This window comes from Leptidea sinapis, chromosome 12 (genome assembly GCF_905404315.1).
Source record: "Leptidea sinapis chromosome 12, ilLepSina1.1, whole genome shotgun sequence".
Classification (NCBI taxonomy): domain Eukaryota; kingdom Metazoa; phylum Arthropoda; class Insecta; order Lepidoptera; family Pieridae; genus Leptidea; species Leptidea sinapis.
Genome location: NC_066276.1, coordinates 846,659 through 864,335, shown reverse-complemented (window position 1 = coordinate 864,335; position 17,677 = coordinate 846,659). Strand labels below are relative to the sequence as shown.

The 17,677-nt window shown below is 33.2% G+C and overlaps 1 protein-coding gene across 1 annotated transcript in view; it reads left to right on the top strand.

Moving 5' to 3' along the window:
- The first annotated feature begins 1,340 nt into the window (after positions 1–1,340).
- LOC126967004 (A disintegrin and metalloproteinase with thrombospondin motifs 7) overlaps positions 1,341–17,677 on the top strand; it is a 158,126-nt gene continuing 141,789 nt past the window's right edge. The window contains exon 1 of the mRNA XM_050811302.1: positions 1,341–1,735. The gene's annotated coding sequence lies outside the window, so the exon portion shown is untranslated. The remainder of the gene's footprint in view (positions 1,736–17,677) is intronic.

Genomic DNA, 17,677 nt, shown 5'->3' with positions numbered 1-17,677 from the left:
GCAGGTGTGTGTGGGCAAGTCGGTCGCGGGAAACCTCGTAGAACATTTGTCGACCAAATTGGGGATGTTTTGAGAAAAGGAGAGGTCCGAAGCACCCGCAATCGGCGAGCATGTATGAAAACAGTAATGAATGTAGAGGAAGCGCGTGAGGTTTGTAAGGATAGAAGCAAATGGCATTCTATTGTCTCTGCCTACCCCGACGGGAACAAGGCGTGAGTGTGTGTGTGTGTGTGTAAATTTTTTTCTTCTTCCTGTATTCTGCGTTTTGGCAATCTGTCTTTCAACAATGACCCAATGTGCTTTTGTATTTGAGAGGATTTTCCAGTGAGTAGCCTCTCATTCATTGTCTACGAATCTTACTAGTCCTGGATACTGGGGCGTTTCAGCCTAGAGAACTTAAGGCTGGACCCTGAAGTTAAGTAGTATGATCGTTTCTATGTCAGTTAAATTTATAATTTTTTTAAAGAAAATAAGGGACGAGACAAGCATGACGTTCAGCTGATGGTTATTGATACGCCCTACCCATTACAATGCAGTACCGTTCAGGATTCTTGAAAAACCCAAAAATTCTGAGAGGCACTACAATTGCGCTCGTCACCTCGAGTCATAAGATGTTCAGTCTCATTTGCCCAGTAATTTCACTAGCTACGGCGCCCTTCAGACCGAAACACAGTAATGTTTCCACATTACTGCTTCACGGCACAAATAGGCGCCGTTGTGGTACCCACCATCTAGCCAGCTTCCTGTGCAAAGGAGCCTCCCACTGGTGGAAGGCACCTCCACAAATCCTTAAAACGATTTATTTGTCGTGCTATTCTACGTTTGTAGAAAGATTTTGCCTGTCCTAATAATGGACGAAGAAACCAAACAAAAAAACAAACAATCAATGTAATTTGTCAGAAATGTGTCAAATGTCAATAATTATTAATTTTCAATGTTTAAAAGACATATTTTACCAACTTCAACCTGTTACTTTTGTGTTACAGTGATGCGCGCGCATCTTAAAATTTCACTCCCATAATTTTTTCATAACGCCCCTAAAGAAGTATAACTTCAAAAACTGTTTAGTGTTTTATTAATAATCAACGCTTACTCCCAAGTTTAAAATTGCTTCTCCCTGTCATGTAATTTTGTAGTGACAAAGGTAAGATAAAGACAAAAAGTTTTAAATTCGGAATTCCTTTAATTCGCGTTTTAATAACACAGTGTAGGTTTATAGTAATTATTAGTCTATTGAAGTAGCGTGTTGTTTTTCGCTTGTCGCTTATCGCTTGCCGCTAGTCGCTAGTAGCAAGCGGCCGGCGGCGGGCGGAGTTTCCTGTGCGAGTTGCGAGTGCGCATAGAACGTTCAGTGGCCCGCAAGTCCTCGAGTCGTGCGCTTCGCACTATCGCTCGAGCATATCGTCGCCGCACTCGATCACATCCGAACGCACTCACTATTTTTAAAATAAAACATCTTTGATACATTACACTTCGCATAATTTTCAAAAATCGAACGAATATTTTTTATATATTTTTTTTGATCGGCCGGCGAGCAATCGAATTTCAAATTATAAAACACGTGTTTATATATAGTTTGCGCGAATAGACAGCGGTATCGTCAGATCCACGTTTTTCACTTCGAGTGAATAAATTAGCAGTCGCAACGTCGCGATAATTTCACTTTTTACCGCCGAAAGCAAGTTTCGTCTCGTCATGTCTTCATTGGAGAGAGAGAAGATGACTTTTAAATAGAGTGAGTAATCTATATAACTAGATATTTAGTGACAACTAGATATAAGAATGCTTAGAAGTTTAAGCCTATAAAATTTTATAGTATTTTTCTTTTTCTATTAAACCCTGAAAAATATAACCCTATATTAAACTCTACTATTATCTTGTAGAGTTTTCAGTCATTTTCTTTTGTAGTCATGTGAAATGTGTTAAAATATATTTCTTTACGTACTTTCAATATTTATGTATTTATTTCGATATATAATTATTGCTCTTTTCTAGCCGATTAAAATAATTATTTTTGTATTGCCGCTAAAAACGATAAGACCTTTAATTAAGTATAAATAATTTACTTTACTATATTGGAACATAATTTTTTAACATGTTGTTAATATAAAATATCTAGTGAATTTTTGAAGTACTTGTATTATATATCACATTATTTTATTAGTTCATGCAAGCACTTATTAGGATAATCACATATTTTTTTAATTTAAATTTATTTTTAGTTTCACAAAACATTTGTTTGTATTCTCCATGCGTCTTTCCAATAAATATTTGAAAATCTTAAAAATTTGATATTTATTGAAAAAAATAGCGCTTAACTAAATATTTGTCATACGAAATTAATATTAAATATGAGTTGTATATTAAAATAAACTAAATAAATATAAGAAAATTAAGTTACACATTGGCTCTGTCAATATACACTCACCTTTGACATAGTCGGCTTAATGACGGTAAGAAATTGTTGCTTTGATCATTTCCTACTATCGAGTGATCCTTATAACCGACCTTGATAAGCAGTATTTATTTGTTACGTCGTAGAATAACCTGTTTGCAGAATTGCTGATTATGATGTTCACAGATTAACAATGGTTTGTTAATGATAAATATTATGTTTGTGCATTGTGCACCACTGACCGGTAGCAAATTATTTTCGCAATTATTTTTTTATTGAAAGCATGGAGTAGATTTCAAGTACTTTTCAAATTCTTACAAAATACAAAAATAAAGTAATGGAGAAATATGAATATTTTGTAATCACTTTTGCTTATTTAAAAACTGAAAGATAAAGATCTTGATAAACATAATAATAAATTTCAATTTTATTTTAAAAAGCAGTCTATAAGTCCTGACAAATCGTCATAAATTTACGGCCGTTTTCAATAACCTATCTATCCTTAGTTTAAGTTACTAGAGGTAGTTGTCTATATCTTTTACGCTTACTAACATTTCAATAACTTTTCGGCATAAATTTTTGGACTATAACTATGTTGGACATTACTATTGATAGATAAGATCTTGTCATTAAACGGTGACAGCACTGTATCCGTAACTAGAGATATGTTATTAAAAACTGCCGTTAAATGAATGATCCTTGATTGTTAAGTCTAATTATTAGACTTAATTAGACTCTAATATAACGGAACTTGGGCATTTTTTACGAGTGAAATTTACTAATCAGTTCCTGACATTTGACTTGTACTGATAATATTACTAAAATAATATCATTTAACCCCATGTCATACAAGTTATAATCTAAGTTATTTTAAACATTCATTGATATTACTAATATACAAAAATAAATTCATCATCTGCTAATTAGTATTAATACGTATAATATAGTAATCATAAAAACAATTATATTACATTATATTTGATAAGGCTTGGTTCACATGTACTTTCGAGATTACTTACATTGAACCACAGAGTTGGGATATACTTATGAACATTGATCTGTTCAGATTTGATTGTTGTTAGGTTATGTTAATCATTAGTATTTTAAGGTTAAGTCATTGATAACCAAATTCAATAAAAGCATGCACTAATAAGTGACGTTATTCCGACTCTATAGTTTTCTATTCTATAGTTCTTTCTGCAGCCTACCTAGTTCAATGATCGACTAGGGCTATAATATAATGATTTAATGTCGCCACTTGGCAAATTATTGTCTCCTATTTTAGTTTCTTTAGGCGATTGCTTAGTAGTTATGTTTTTCTTTGGTTTTTTTTTAGTTAACGGGATCTATGCTTCTTGTTGTTAAATTTCAAGCAATATATAATTTATTTATGATATACGGAACGCAGACGTGGTTGCTAACTATGGGCCTTTTGAGGAAGCTCATTGTCGCTCAGAGGGCAACGGAGAGGGTTATGCTTGGAATTTCCCAACGAGATCGAATCAGAAATGAGTGGATCCGTAGGAGAACCAAAGTCATCGACAGCCCGGATAGTTGCGAATCTGAGTTGGGAGTGGGCAGGGCACATGGCTTCTTTATTATTTATTTTAAGGAGCATAAAGGATAATACAATACAACAAACACTTGGGTTTGTGTGGAGTGACGTACGTTACACATTGAAACATTACAACAAAAAGTTAATTAATAATAATAGAAAAAGCAAAATATACTAAATAACAAATTATAAGCAACAAAAAAAAAATCACGAACCAAGACGTTTTATTAAAATGGTTTCAGGTCACTCAGCATATGTTTGATTCTTTGTTTAGTCTAATCGATCATCAATTTCTTATATAATGTTTTTCTTATTGTAAATTTTATGAAATTGACACATTTACACAAATTATCTTGCTCCATACTAAGCATAGCCTGTACTATGGGTACAAGACAACGATATATTTACATATACTTACCTAAACATACATAAATACATATAAACATTCATGACTCGGAAACAAACAACCATATTCATTATATAAATTATGCACCTACCGGGATTCGAACCCGGGACCTCTAGCGTAGTAGTCAGGGATATTAGGCTATATGTTTCGTCATGACCTTTTATGATTCCTGAATTAATAATCTTGCATTCACATTATGCTTCACTTTATTAATTTACTGTAAATAATACCTACTAGTAGACTAACGGCCGTTCCCAATATACTATCTACAGATAGAGATACATTACTACCTAGTACTGTCAGTCATTAGCTGTCAATAATCTGTAGCTGTCCCAATATACCCGTTAAATCATTCTTATCGCCTTATATTGGGACGCGTGAATTGCAATTTCCATACACACTTCTATCGCTTGTAAGCTATATGTCGTCCCATTGACAGACAGCGTGTACGGATCAGGTGAGTTACCGTCGATAAGTTTATTGGGACAGAAAAGGAGAAGTCAACGATAGTTACGATTTTATCTCAAGTAAGATATAGACTGAATATTGGGAACGGCTGTAACAGTACTAGAGTTTGACATAATTCATTATCCTGTGTATTATTTTAGTATGCATTAGATAATTAATATGTCTAGAAAGAGCCCTTGCTGCTAGACAACCGAAAAAAACAGGCCAGGCTTATTACTTTTACGATTTCATGTCACTTTGTGTTAGAGCGCGTGCATTACTCCAAATAGAGAACCTCAATTTTTTTCGACGTCTTCACAGCTGTCATAGTCTATCTAGATGTATAAATGATTTAAGAATTGTGCATTGTATACCTGTGTAATAAATAAATGAAAAATATCTTAAATTCCTTATAATATATTAATATCCTATCAGTAATACCTAATCTAATAATTTACAGTTTGAATTTTAATTTAGAATTTCTTAGAAGAACAAACTTACTCTGTAGACGACTTACATTACTTTAAACGTATTCTGAAATAAGTATTCAAACACATGAAATGTAAAAATATCTTATAATGTTAAACAAATTATTTTTAACAATATGGCCGCTATCATTGCTATAGAGCTAATAACTCCATGTACTGTTCATTAATATGGAAATACTGTAACCTCGTTATATTGATTGCTAAAAGTAACTATACAATCGTGGGTGAATGACACACGCCTCATTTGTGCTAATTTTTGTTTTTGTCACTATTTAGCGGAATACATTCGCAGACCTTGTGGAGCCTTATACAACTCACAAACGTCTAATAAAACTGTACTATACTTACTGTTTATATATTTATTGCTATACTTCAATTCTTTCAAATGGATACACTGATTTTTTTTAAGCTTACAAAAATCAATCATTTTAAATGATTTTATGACCGTTAAAACAATCGTAATAGAATGAGCTTTGCGTGGCGAAGTATTAACTATAATAATATACATACTCAAACATGCAAAAATACATATAAAAGGAAAGAAGAAAGGAAATCAAGAAAATGACTCTTATGAATGTCAAGTATTATATTTTTCCAAAAATTACTTATTTTCTTTATCAGTTCTATGTCTAGTGTTAAAGTTATACAGTTCACACTTTTTAACATATTTATGGCTATTTCTCTAGTAAACATAATATTTTGATAGATATATTCTGAGAGCACTAATTTATTGATTTAAATTTTATATCCATACTAGACGTTCCCAACCGCTTCGCTGGGCGAATTTTAAAAGGAAATAAATTAAACAATAAAAAAAATAATAACGTAGTCATAAACCATCTAGGATAAATTCCGCATCGAATGGTGGTAGTTTCATGTCGATACATTCAGTGGTTTAGGTGTGATTCAGCCTCAAAACAAAGTATAATTATAATCATATACATATATATCTTAGTTTATATACATATAGACTAAGATATATATGTATATTGATATAATTATATAAATCTTCAAACAGATTCCGTAATAAGTCTCGACTTCCGAGACCAGATGTATCACGAACTGTTCTTTCTAATAAAATGTGAATTTAGATTGTACTTATTCTAAAAATGTAACAATAGAATTACTAAACTACATCGACCAACAACACCAACAATTTTTGTCGAATCACTTAGTCATTCAATAAATAAGTAGTTTCATCAATTTCGTATCGACCTCTCCGTGTTATCCTCGCTATTCATATCAATTAAAAGATCGTTGTTAATTTTCGCAGTATCTACTTTCGGCTATTAGTCTCAGTCACAGATATAAAGTGGGTCTTTCAATCTGGCTCTGTTTAGAATTCAGTTTTTCAATTTATTTCGTATCAATAAACCTCGTAGTGTTGCGTTAATCTGATTAATTTGCCTCAAAAATATTATCTTAATTAATCTGTCAATTTAATTGTGAAAGTTCAATAATCGGTATTCAAACAGGCTTATTATGAACACTTTTGAATTGTCAAAACATGTTTATACCATTACTAACAATTCGGATTGCGGAATTGTAAACAAGACATTATTACTCGTTGAAACAAAATGACAATTAATGAATAAATCATAAAATAATATTCTTCCTTTTAGACTTATTAATCAAATACACACAATTTGAGTTAGTATATTTGAACTCCATTGCAGAAAAGGATACCTTTATGGTACTTAAATTTATTCTTTCTCCTCCCAAGTGAACCTCACTAAAAAATGGATTGGCAAAGTTTGAGTCACACTTGGACACGAAGAGTTTTGTACCTACTACCAAAGAGCTTACTACCTTCGTACAAGGTAATATAATGTGTATTTTTTAAAATACTTCTGCGAGATATATTTCTGACATTTGCGTCTTTCGTTATTTTTTTTTTGGTTTCTTCGTCCATTATTAGGACAGGCAAAGGGTTCAAGCCCATACAGCCGTATTCATTATTTAATAATTAGTTGTCAAAGCCATCTTTGCAAGATTTTACAAAATAGTTCTTTCTAAAAACGTAGAATAGCACGAGGAATAAATCATTTTAATGATTCTTGCTTCGTTAGGCCAAAGAAGTATAACTTCTTGCATGCATACATAAGTGCAAAAACACTTTTTTTTTGTAATAGTAACAATGCGCTTTATAACAAACAGTTCGTTCTCAGATACAGATTCCTTCCTTAAAGGCCGGCAATGCTCTTGTGATTCCACTGGTGTCGCAAGAGAATGTGGGCGGCGGTGATCACTTAACACCGTATCCGTACGCTCGTTTGTCCTTAACACAGCACCCGTACGCTCGTTTGTCCTACTATTCCATAAAAAAAAAACTAATAACAGATGGATAGTGGGGTCTTATTAATAGGGTTTCCATGGTTGCTTATCATGTGCGGAATATTTCCAACTTACTTTGATCTTTGCTATATACAGAAACATAACTAACAGTAGCAATGTGCTCCTTTTGTAATAACTACAGGTATGTATATATCGCAACTACTACAGAAGTGCTGGTATTACGTCAAGGAAATGAGTTAAATGGAGTCGGGTAATAAAAGTGTAGCCCCAGCCGTGAACTGAAGCGCTGAGCCCGAGCACCCGAGCGAGCGGCCCCACTGAAGGTCACCACGGTGTCGACGAAACATTCTGTAAACATTCATCTCACTTTCATTTCGTATTCTGGCAGTCGCTCGCTTCGTTACTGATTTGCAAAACGTGTCTTACATTGCGCTAATTAACTTCAGCCATATCAACTACGAGACTTCATAAAGGCAATGTATACGCATCTAAAATAAAACTCTTTTTTAATATATAAATATGTATATTTTATGGCAAATGCCCGACACTTTGTGCTACATCGTTATCTTTCAAATTTCGGGATATATTCTCCTGTTCCGTTAAGTAGTTAGCAGCCAAACAAGAAAATCCGTCTGTCTGTATCTCGGCTGCTAAGTCTTACGTGTAGTTAAGCCATACAAATTAGACACGCGAGTTCAGTATTTTTCCCCAATTTTAAGTTCTCCATCCCGAATGTGACCGTTGGGGCAAAATATAATGTAAAATTCCTGCAGGTAAAATTTTCAGTTCAAATTACAACTTACAGATGAGGCTTATGATTCTCGTCAACTGAGTTTATTGATATTCACCATCCAATTAAAAAACATCAGGAAAACAGAGATTTTATATTTTATTCTGAGACTAACAATTTTCCGAATAATCTAGTATGAAGAGCAGATGCAAAGCAATGCACAATTGAAATATGTTCTGGCAGCTGCATTGGAGATCACCAATATTGATTGTTGGTGGTTTTCCTTAATAAATTATATGTATCAACACCTTCCTCCTAAACCGATTATTGGATCAAATCAAATTATTAAATATATATGAGTTCCTCAACACATTTTCTATATTATATTGCTAAATCAAACCAAACACTATCAAAACATTTTTAAATATTTATTTAATTAAATTTAATGTAAATTAACCTAATTATAATGGTACATGAACGTTTGGTAGATTCTGTAATTAAAAGGAAATATTTACAGTGACGATTGAATTAGTCTATTTGACATAAAAAATACAATTAACATTTTTTATGCGACCACCGTGCTCTTCAATTAGTGTCGTATCTATCCTCAGCATATCGATAATGTGGCGCATCTTGGTACATTCGAAACAGCGATCTCCATCGGGACCTTAAATTGAGTTCGTTGACAAAGTTAACCAAAAATACACTGAAACTCATCAACATAGACTTCACCATCACGTGAACTTCGAGCCAATCCAGCCTCTTGACAACACTGATAGAGTAAGAAGACTAAAACGAACCAAACCTTTTCAGTTCCTTTTGAGTTAGTGTAGTGCTAGTGAATTAGTGTAAAACAGTATAAAAATATTTATATTATAAAAGACACATGAACAAAGTAACTTCCCCTTAATAGAGACATTAAGAAATGTGTTAATGGACATATTCTTAGTTTAAACTACCTAGTAGTCTAAGTTAAAGTAGACTTACTTATTAATCTAAGTTAAGGGTAGATAGTAATGCAAGTGATGCAACATTATCTTATATATAAAATTCTTGTGTCCCGGTGTTTGTTACCATACTCCTCCGAAACGGCTAAACCAATTTGTTTGAAAATTTGTGTATATATCGGGTAGGTCTGAGAATCGGCCACATCTATTTTTCACACCCCTAAATTCTATTTTATTATAATTTCATCATTAAAATATACATACAACTTCAAATTTTCACCCGTCTACGATCAACAGCTATTTTTGTATCGCGATTTTTATATTATTCTGTTTCATCCACAGATACGCAATAGGGTTGCAAGATGTCAATCGAATATAATTATTGTAGCGTGATAAAATTTATCTATCTGAGAATCGGTCGTCATCTATTTTTTATACCCCTAAAATTTTCTATTGTATTTTTTTATTTCATTAATTGGCAACACAACGTTTGTAGGGTCAGCTAGTAATAACTATATAATTATGTTCCCTAACGAATAGAAAAAAAATATCGATAATGTAATGCGCCCTTGAAGATTTCGTGTTACGTGCATTCGCGCCGGCAACAGTCCCTTTGTATCGTGTGAGTGATAACGCGCGGTCGTTGATCACCGCACGCGTGAACTTGGCACCAGGCGCAACCTTCGAGTTCACATCTCATTGTTATCGACACTCCACGTTCGATAAACACGTGTTTATTATAAAAAACAAGACTTTGCTCAATAATTTAAAGCTAAAAGATAATTATAGCTGTATTTTTTTTATAACAATAAGGGACAAGACGAGCAGGACGTTCAGCTGATTGTAATTGATTCGCCCTGCCCATTACAATGCATTTCCGCTCAGGATTCTTGCTCGTCTCCTTGAGACATAAGATGTTAAGTCTCGTTTGCCCAGTAAATTCACTTACTACGGCGCCCTTCTGACCGAAACACAGTAATGTTTACACATTACTGCTTCACGGCAGAAATAGGCACCGTTGTAGTACCCATAATCTAGCAGGCATCCTGTGCAAAGGAGCTTCTCACTAATTAAGCCAAGCTTTAGGTAGGTACAGCCAAATAAAAGAGTAAGTAGCTGTTGTATATATTTTTACGAATTTTAAAATATTGTTGAAATTTTGAGTGTTTTTAAGTGTATCCTTGTTTTAAAATTTTTGCAACAAATAAAGCTTTATTATTATTATTAATTGAATTACAACTTTTAAAGATATACGAGTTATCGTTATTATTCGAGTTGAAGTTATTATCAAATATTTGTAAGCAAAATGTACCTTCTTACCTAAATTATTAATTTTTTTTCGTTGTTATATATACAATGTTTGACGAACATAATATCTGTCGGTTTGATCACGGACTAGTAAAAAAAAGAAGGACTCCGCGCCGTGATATTAGCAAGTGAAGCACCTTTATGCTAGTGTGTGTGCGGTTACGGGGTATACCATAATTTTTTCTCCCTTAAATAATCATATATCGACAAATACTTTTATAGTAATATCTTTAACACTGTTTCACAACGCACGACAGCATTTTTAAAATATTTTATTGCGACGCAAACTGATCTGTCACAGACGATGGCAAATCTCATAATAGCGACCGACCGGCTTGTGTTAGTGTAAGTTTATGCATGGGGCTATGTATTTACACGTTTACCGGCTTGTTTTTGTGCCTCACTGCTATGTCCTTTGACACGGAGTCCTTATTTTTTTACTCATCCGTGGGTTTGTTTTTTTGTTGTTTTATAATTTGCCAATAAAAGCCAACACCAACCAGACTCCAACGTCTGGCTTGCATCAACAACAAAGCTTATTATAATTAAGACATGTTTTACTTGTCCAAAGTACAACTAAATAAGTTATCAGAATATACATCTACTGCAACATTATTGCACCCCACACACACACACATTCAACCGTATTTTGCAAATCATAATAATAATAATAATATTGACACACTTTTACACAAATTATCCTGCCCCAAACTAGACATAGCCTGTACCATAGTACAGGTACCCATAGGTAGAAGATAACGATATATTTAAAACAATATAATTACTTAAATATACATAAATACATATAAACATCCATGACTCATAAACAAAGATCCATATTCATCATATAAATGAATCAAATAATATAAATCAGGGTTCCAATCTGGGCCCCACGTTGTTTGGTATTTTCATTAATGGCATAGTCAAATGTTTTAAGTTTTGTCAATTCCATCTTTATGCAGATGACCTCAAGATGTATAGTGAAATAAATAATATTGAAGACTCGATTTATATGCAACAGGATTTAGATAGACTTTCGGTTTGGTGCAATGAAAATAATCTAAAATTAAATCATTTGAAATTGATCATTGAAATGTTACAGTATCACCTTCAGCAGAAAAATAAGAAATATTAATTTTGATTACAGTATAAATGGCAACATATTAGAAACGGTTAATCAAATAAATGATCTCGGGATCATTCTAGATTGTAAGTTGAGTTTCATACCACATATTGATAATCTGGTGAGTAATGCTCTTAAACTTTTAGGTTTCATAATAATAAGTACAAAAGAATTTAAAAGATCATCCACAAAATTAACGCTGTTTAATTCAATGATTAGAAGTAAACTTGAATATTGCTCTGTTGTATGGAATCCTAACTATCAAGTGCATAAAGACTGCATAATAGAAAGAGTACAAAAAAAATTCTTACGACACTTAGCCTACAAGGACAATATATTAAAAGAAATTAATAATACCAACGATCTCTTAATACTTTATAAAACTATATCACTATGCAATCGTAGAAACTCAATAGATCTCTGTTTTTTGCATAAAATTGTAAATGGAGCTATTGATAGCCCGAACTTATTAAACAGAATAAGGTTAGCAGTTCCAAGACAAAATGCACGGTCACATATTAAAAATAAAATTACTTTTATGCCAATAATTACAAAGAGTAACCTAGGTAGGGCCGCTCCTATTAACAGAATTGTAATGTCCTATAACAATATATTTAAAATAGCAGAGTTGGACATATTTTGGAACTCTGCATCGATTTTCAAGCGCAAAATTAAAAATCATTTAATTAAATAATATCATTCGTTTTTTCGTATTTAATAATAGTTGCTTTTTTTTTTAATTTAGTTTATATAAAATTTAGTTTTTTTTTTGTTTAGAGTGATAAGTTTTTTATATTTTTGTTTAGGTAACCAATTTATTGAGTAAATTAGATAAGTAGTAAGTAAACGAAGAAATTGTCATATTATGTTAATAATGTTTTTAAGTACTTGTAATTTAATTAAGTCATTAATTGCATTGTCGAGTTAGCCCGTAAATGGGGTATAAGATGTTAAATAATATAAGTAATTAACGTGTAAATATACTATAAGTATTGCATTGTATGCAACGTGGGCTTCCTATTAAATAAATAAAAAAATAAATAAATAATTGCACCTAGCGGGATTCAAACCGGGGACCTCAAAGCTTAGTAGTCAGGGTCACTAACCATTCGGCTATATCGGTCGTTAATAAATACTTAGTTAATATTCTATATTGCTTAGAATAGTAATTATAAATTTGGTACTTTACTCTAACTAATGAGATAACTAATACGTCTAGATAGACTGTGATAGTTATGAAAACGTCGAACAAAAGCAAAACAAACACACACACACACACTCAAACAAATTACATACGTATTACGAGTGTAAGACGTAGCTTGTCACGTACACTAAAGTAATAAAACTGGCCTGTTTTCATGCGTTGCCTAACAGCAAGAGACTCTATCTAGACGTATAAATTACCTAAGCATAACTAATGTTACTCCACCTATTTGCAGTAATCAGTATTGGCCTTATTTTTATGCTTTATACATTAACTAGCCGTTCCCGCCTTGCTGGGCGAAATTTAAAAGGTAATAAATTAAATTTTATTCATTTTATTATAGATACAATAAATAAATATGTAGCCATAAACCATCTTGAAGTTTCATGTCGATACGATCAATGGTTTAGGCTTGAAAGAGCCTCAAACAAAGCCAATTTTCATTATTTATATAAAGATGATTTATACAGCTTATAACGTTTTAGATTACATGTAAATAAATAAATATGTCGACGTTAAAAGAGTATCAATAAAATAGAGTTTAGAAGCGGATATAAAAATATTTAGACATGTTATAACGACCTGAATACGCTTCCAAAGGAAGTTAGGTGTCTCTAAACAGTTTTATAGCTGATCAAATATAATTTCTAAATATATAGATCGCACAGCGGACGTCAAAGTCGTCTGACCCCATGCCCCAAATATTACGGTTCAATAAAACTTCCTTGTCTAGTTTCCCTGAACTTGCGAACGCCAAGGTAATAAGATACCGCACGCTGTAAAACAGATGTGAGGTTTAAAAATAATTTCGCATTAAAATGGAACGAACTTTGTAGGTCATCGCTAGCTGTTGCTCGGGGCATTTACTCTTCTGTTACAGCTAATAAATAATAGTGATATTATTATATTGATACTTTTACCAGAATCATCATCATTATCAGCCGGAAGACGTCCACTGCTGGACAAAGGCCTCCTCCAAAGATTTCTACGATGATCGGCCTTGCGCTGCCCTGATCCAACGCATTCCGGCGATCCTGATCAGATCGTCGGTCCATCTTGGCCTACCAACACTACGTCTTCCAGTTCGTGGTCCCCATTCGAGGACTTTACTGTTCCAACGGCCGTCTGGTCGTTCCCTGCCCACTGCCACTTCAGTTTCGCAATCATTTGGACTATGTCGGTTTACTTTGGTTCTCCTACTCCGAGCATAGCCCTCTCCATTGCCTTCTGAGCGACCGAGCGAGATTTTACGGAGCATCCCGAACGCTGCCCATCCGAGTTGGATTCAACGAGTGACCTTTTTCTTTTACCAGAATACTAATCATTACTGTGAAACACCTAATGAGGCGGTCTAGACCATCTAAGGATATAGCTATACATCGACTTGGGTTTGTAATTTCGTACGACTCGGGTTTGTAGTTTGTAATTTCACCTGTATGTATGTATGTTTGTTTGTTTGTAACCAACTCATTTTGGCGCGATTTTGACGCACTTTAAACGGCCAGATTTCATTCAATCTTCGTAGATTTAACGAGGTGCGATGACAATAAATTATTGTTTTTATAAAATTATTCCATTTTTCACTTTGCAAAATAAGTAAATAAATAATTTGCAAATAATTTTCATCTTTCGTCGATAAGGCAGTAATTGATGTACATTTTAAATTTCAACCAAAGCGTGTTTTTTAGTTTTTTGAAACAATTTTTACTTTATGTTATAATTAGATAAACATTGAAGTAGTAATAACTTTTTAAGAAACTGAGCTCTAACGATCGACTATGTATCGTTCGTTCAGATTTAGTAGACTCGGCTCAACTAAAATATATATTATGTTTTACAATGGACTTAGAATATACTAATTAAAAGACGACCTGACAGTTCGATAATACGTAATCAATTTTGATTTGTAAGTGTGTGCGCTAGATAGTTTAATATTCAAAATGCTAAGGAGCCAATTCTATGCGTGGCTGACGGTTTACGACTTGGCAGTCAAAATCGGCTACAGTCCAATAATTTTCTATCCTGCTGTATCTCAGTTAGACACGTTCTTCTCTCGAGCACTCTGATGTTTTGTTCGTCTTTACGCTAATATATTGTATGTATGTGTCTTTTACGACCCATTGGCGACCTCTATCAGTCGGTCGGTAAAAAGAGACACAATATATCCTGTTTTAGATGAAGCATTATTCGCGATATTATTTATGTACTAGAAACCAAATTATAATCAATTTTAATTAAATGACTTTATTAATAACAGCGAAACCAGATTAGAACGAGATATTTATTATGTTATAAAACATCATCAACGTGTTGTTGTTCAATATTGTTATGTGTATTTATATACCCCCTTATTCATAATAGTCTGCTTACTTAAAGCATTGCTAATTCTCACTCTGTCCTCTTCTATTGACCTAAGTCAGAATGAGAAAAAACACTCCTTAGCGGCTGTTTTAAGTTAGCGGACCATTATGAATAAGGGGGTAAGTATAAAAGTCGTACAGTGGCCCAATTCAAATCAAAACACAAAGAGCTGACACTGCTAGGTGGCACATAATGGCGCCGCTGTGACAATGTATTTATTTATTTATGGAAGTGAAACTTCTTTAGAATCGTTGTGATTTGAAACTCGATGAAACGAAAAAGCGAGACGATAGAGACACAAACAGGTTTAATGTATACGATTCAGCCGGTGAGGGAATGAGACAGACACATAAATTCATAAGATTTAATGTGGGAGAAAATGAGATAGGAGAAGGAAGTGTACGTATTATACGTTTGTAGAGACATCATTTTTATAATAAAATTCTTCATCATTATTGAAGGTTTCAATTCTGCCAAGTGTAAATTGCTCAAATGTTTTATTTATTTATTTGGTACACTTATATCAATGCACATCAGAATATTGACAGTATAATATTTTAACTAAGCCATTATAAACATGCTTGCCTATTACAAGTATACACATAATTTTCATCTCGTTGACACTCGATAACAAAATTGCATTCAAGAGTAATTATTGCAATTACATACATTTCTTTTTAAATATAATAATTAAAACAAATTGATCTAAAGTACCGAATATAAGGCGATAACAGAAGGAAATAGTAACTATACTTCAATTAATTTTAATGCAATTTACCGAAAGGTCAGCTTATCCGTCGGTGAGGTCGGGTGTATTGGAGTTTGTTTTGCGTTCGTTGTTTAAAACAGAGATCAAACATACATAAATAATGTTTAATATCGTGTTAAGTCGACAATTCTGTTTTATCAGGTGTAAATCGTCAATATTTATTAAACACTTATAAGATCACCTACCAGCTAGTTCGTAGTAGTCGTTCGTAGAACTAAAAACGTCGTTCATGTGTCTAATTGTAAAATCCAACAGGAACTAGGAATAATTCGTTAAAAAATCTAATGATCATTTTTATAAACACATGTTTGCATTGAAACAAATTGACATTTCACCGCTTTTTTACGTAAATTCTTAAATTAGGAGGAGAAAATTTTCGACAAAAAAACATAATCAGGTGTGGTAAATGTCGATTCAAATTTTTGTATTTGATTTTAGAATATTTAGGTATTAGTGTCTTACTATAAATCTAATATATAAAATTTTCGTGTCATGGTGTTAAACTTTGAACTCCTCCGAAACGGCTTGACTGATTCTCATGAAATTTTGAGTGCATATTGGGTAGGTCTGAGAATCGGACAACATCTATTTTTCATCCCCCTAAATGTTAAGGTGAACCACACACGAAATTTTTTTATTTAATTTTTTTAAATATATTTGATTATGAGTCAGCATTAAAAAATACATACAACTTCAAATTTTCACCCATCTACGATCAACAGTTACTTTTGTATCGCGATTTTAATATCGGCAAAACAACGTTTGCTGGGTCAGCTAGTAGTTTATATATTATAGTATTAAATAAGAGGTAGATTCTGAACTGCGGTAAGTAATTCTAATAATACTGAAGAGTTAAAAAAACAAAATCAAAATTTTGAAAACAACAATTTCGATATATTTGGAACCAATAAAAAACGAACGAGCTTGGATACGAGGAACCAGAACTGGAAAAATAGAATTTACCGTGAAACTATCAATCAAAGTACGTAAGCGTCCAGTCTAACTTATCCAAAAGTTAAAGATTATTTCCCTGATGTGGGTTACATAAATTTGTTTGGCAAGCTGTACAGCATATCGTAGACACTATCAATTTTGTCAGGTTTTATTGGGTAATTCACGCGCTTGTATTTACTCAGATGTGTAGGAATTGACGATAATTCACCAAGTTATTTGCCGTAATACGACTTTCCATATAATTACATCGAAAGTTGTGGTAAATTCAATTGGCTGTTAAAATTTTACTGTTTGGTTTTTCAAACTACGGTATCGAAATACAACCGAGCTCTTTATCCATATTGGGATATTTCGATGAAAATATGCTGCCTACTGATATGCGGAATCTATTGGTGATCAGAGAACGAGACTTTGTCTGAATTTATTTCATCATCATCATCATCAACCGGTAGGCGTCCACTGCTGGAAAAAGGCCTCTCCAATTTCTACGACGATCGGTCCTGCACTGCCCTCATCCAACATTCCGGCGATCTTGACCAGATCGTCTGTCCAACTTGAGGGGAGCCTGCCAAAACTGCGTCTTCCGGTACCTGGTCGCCATTCGAGGACTTTACTGCCCCAACGGCCATCTGTCCGTTGAACTATGTGCCCTGCCCACTGCCACTTCAGTTTCGCAATAATAAATACCTTTAAAT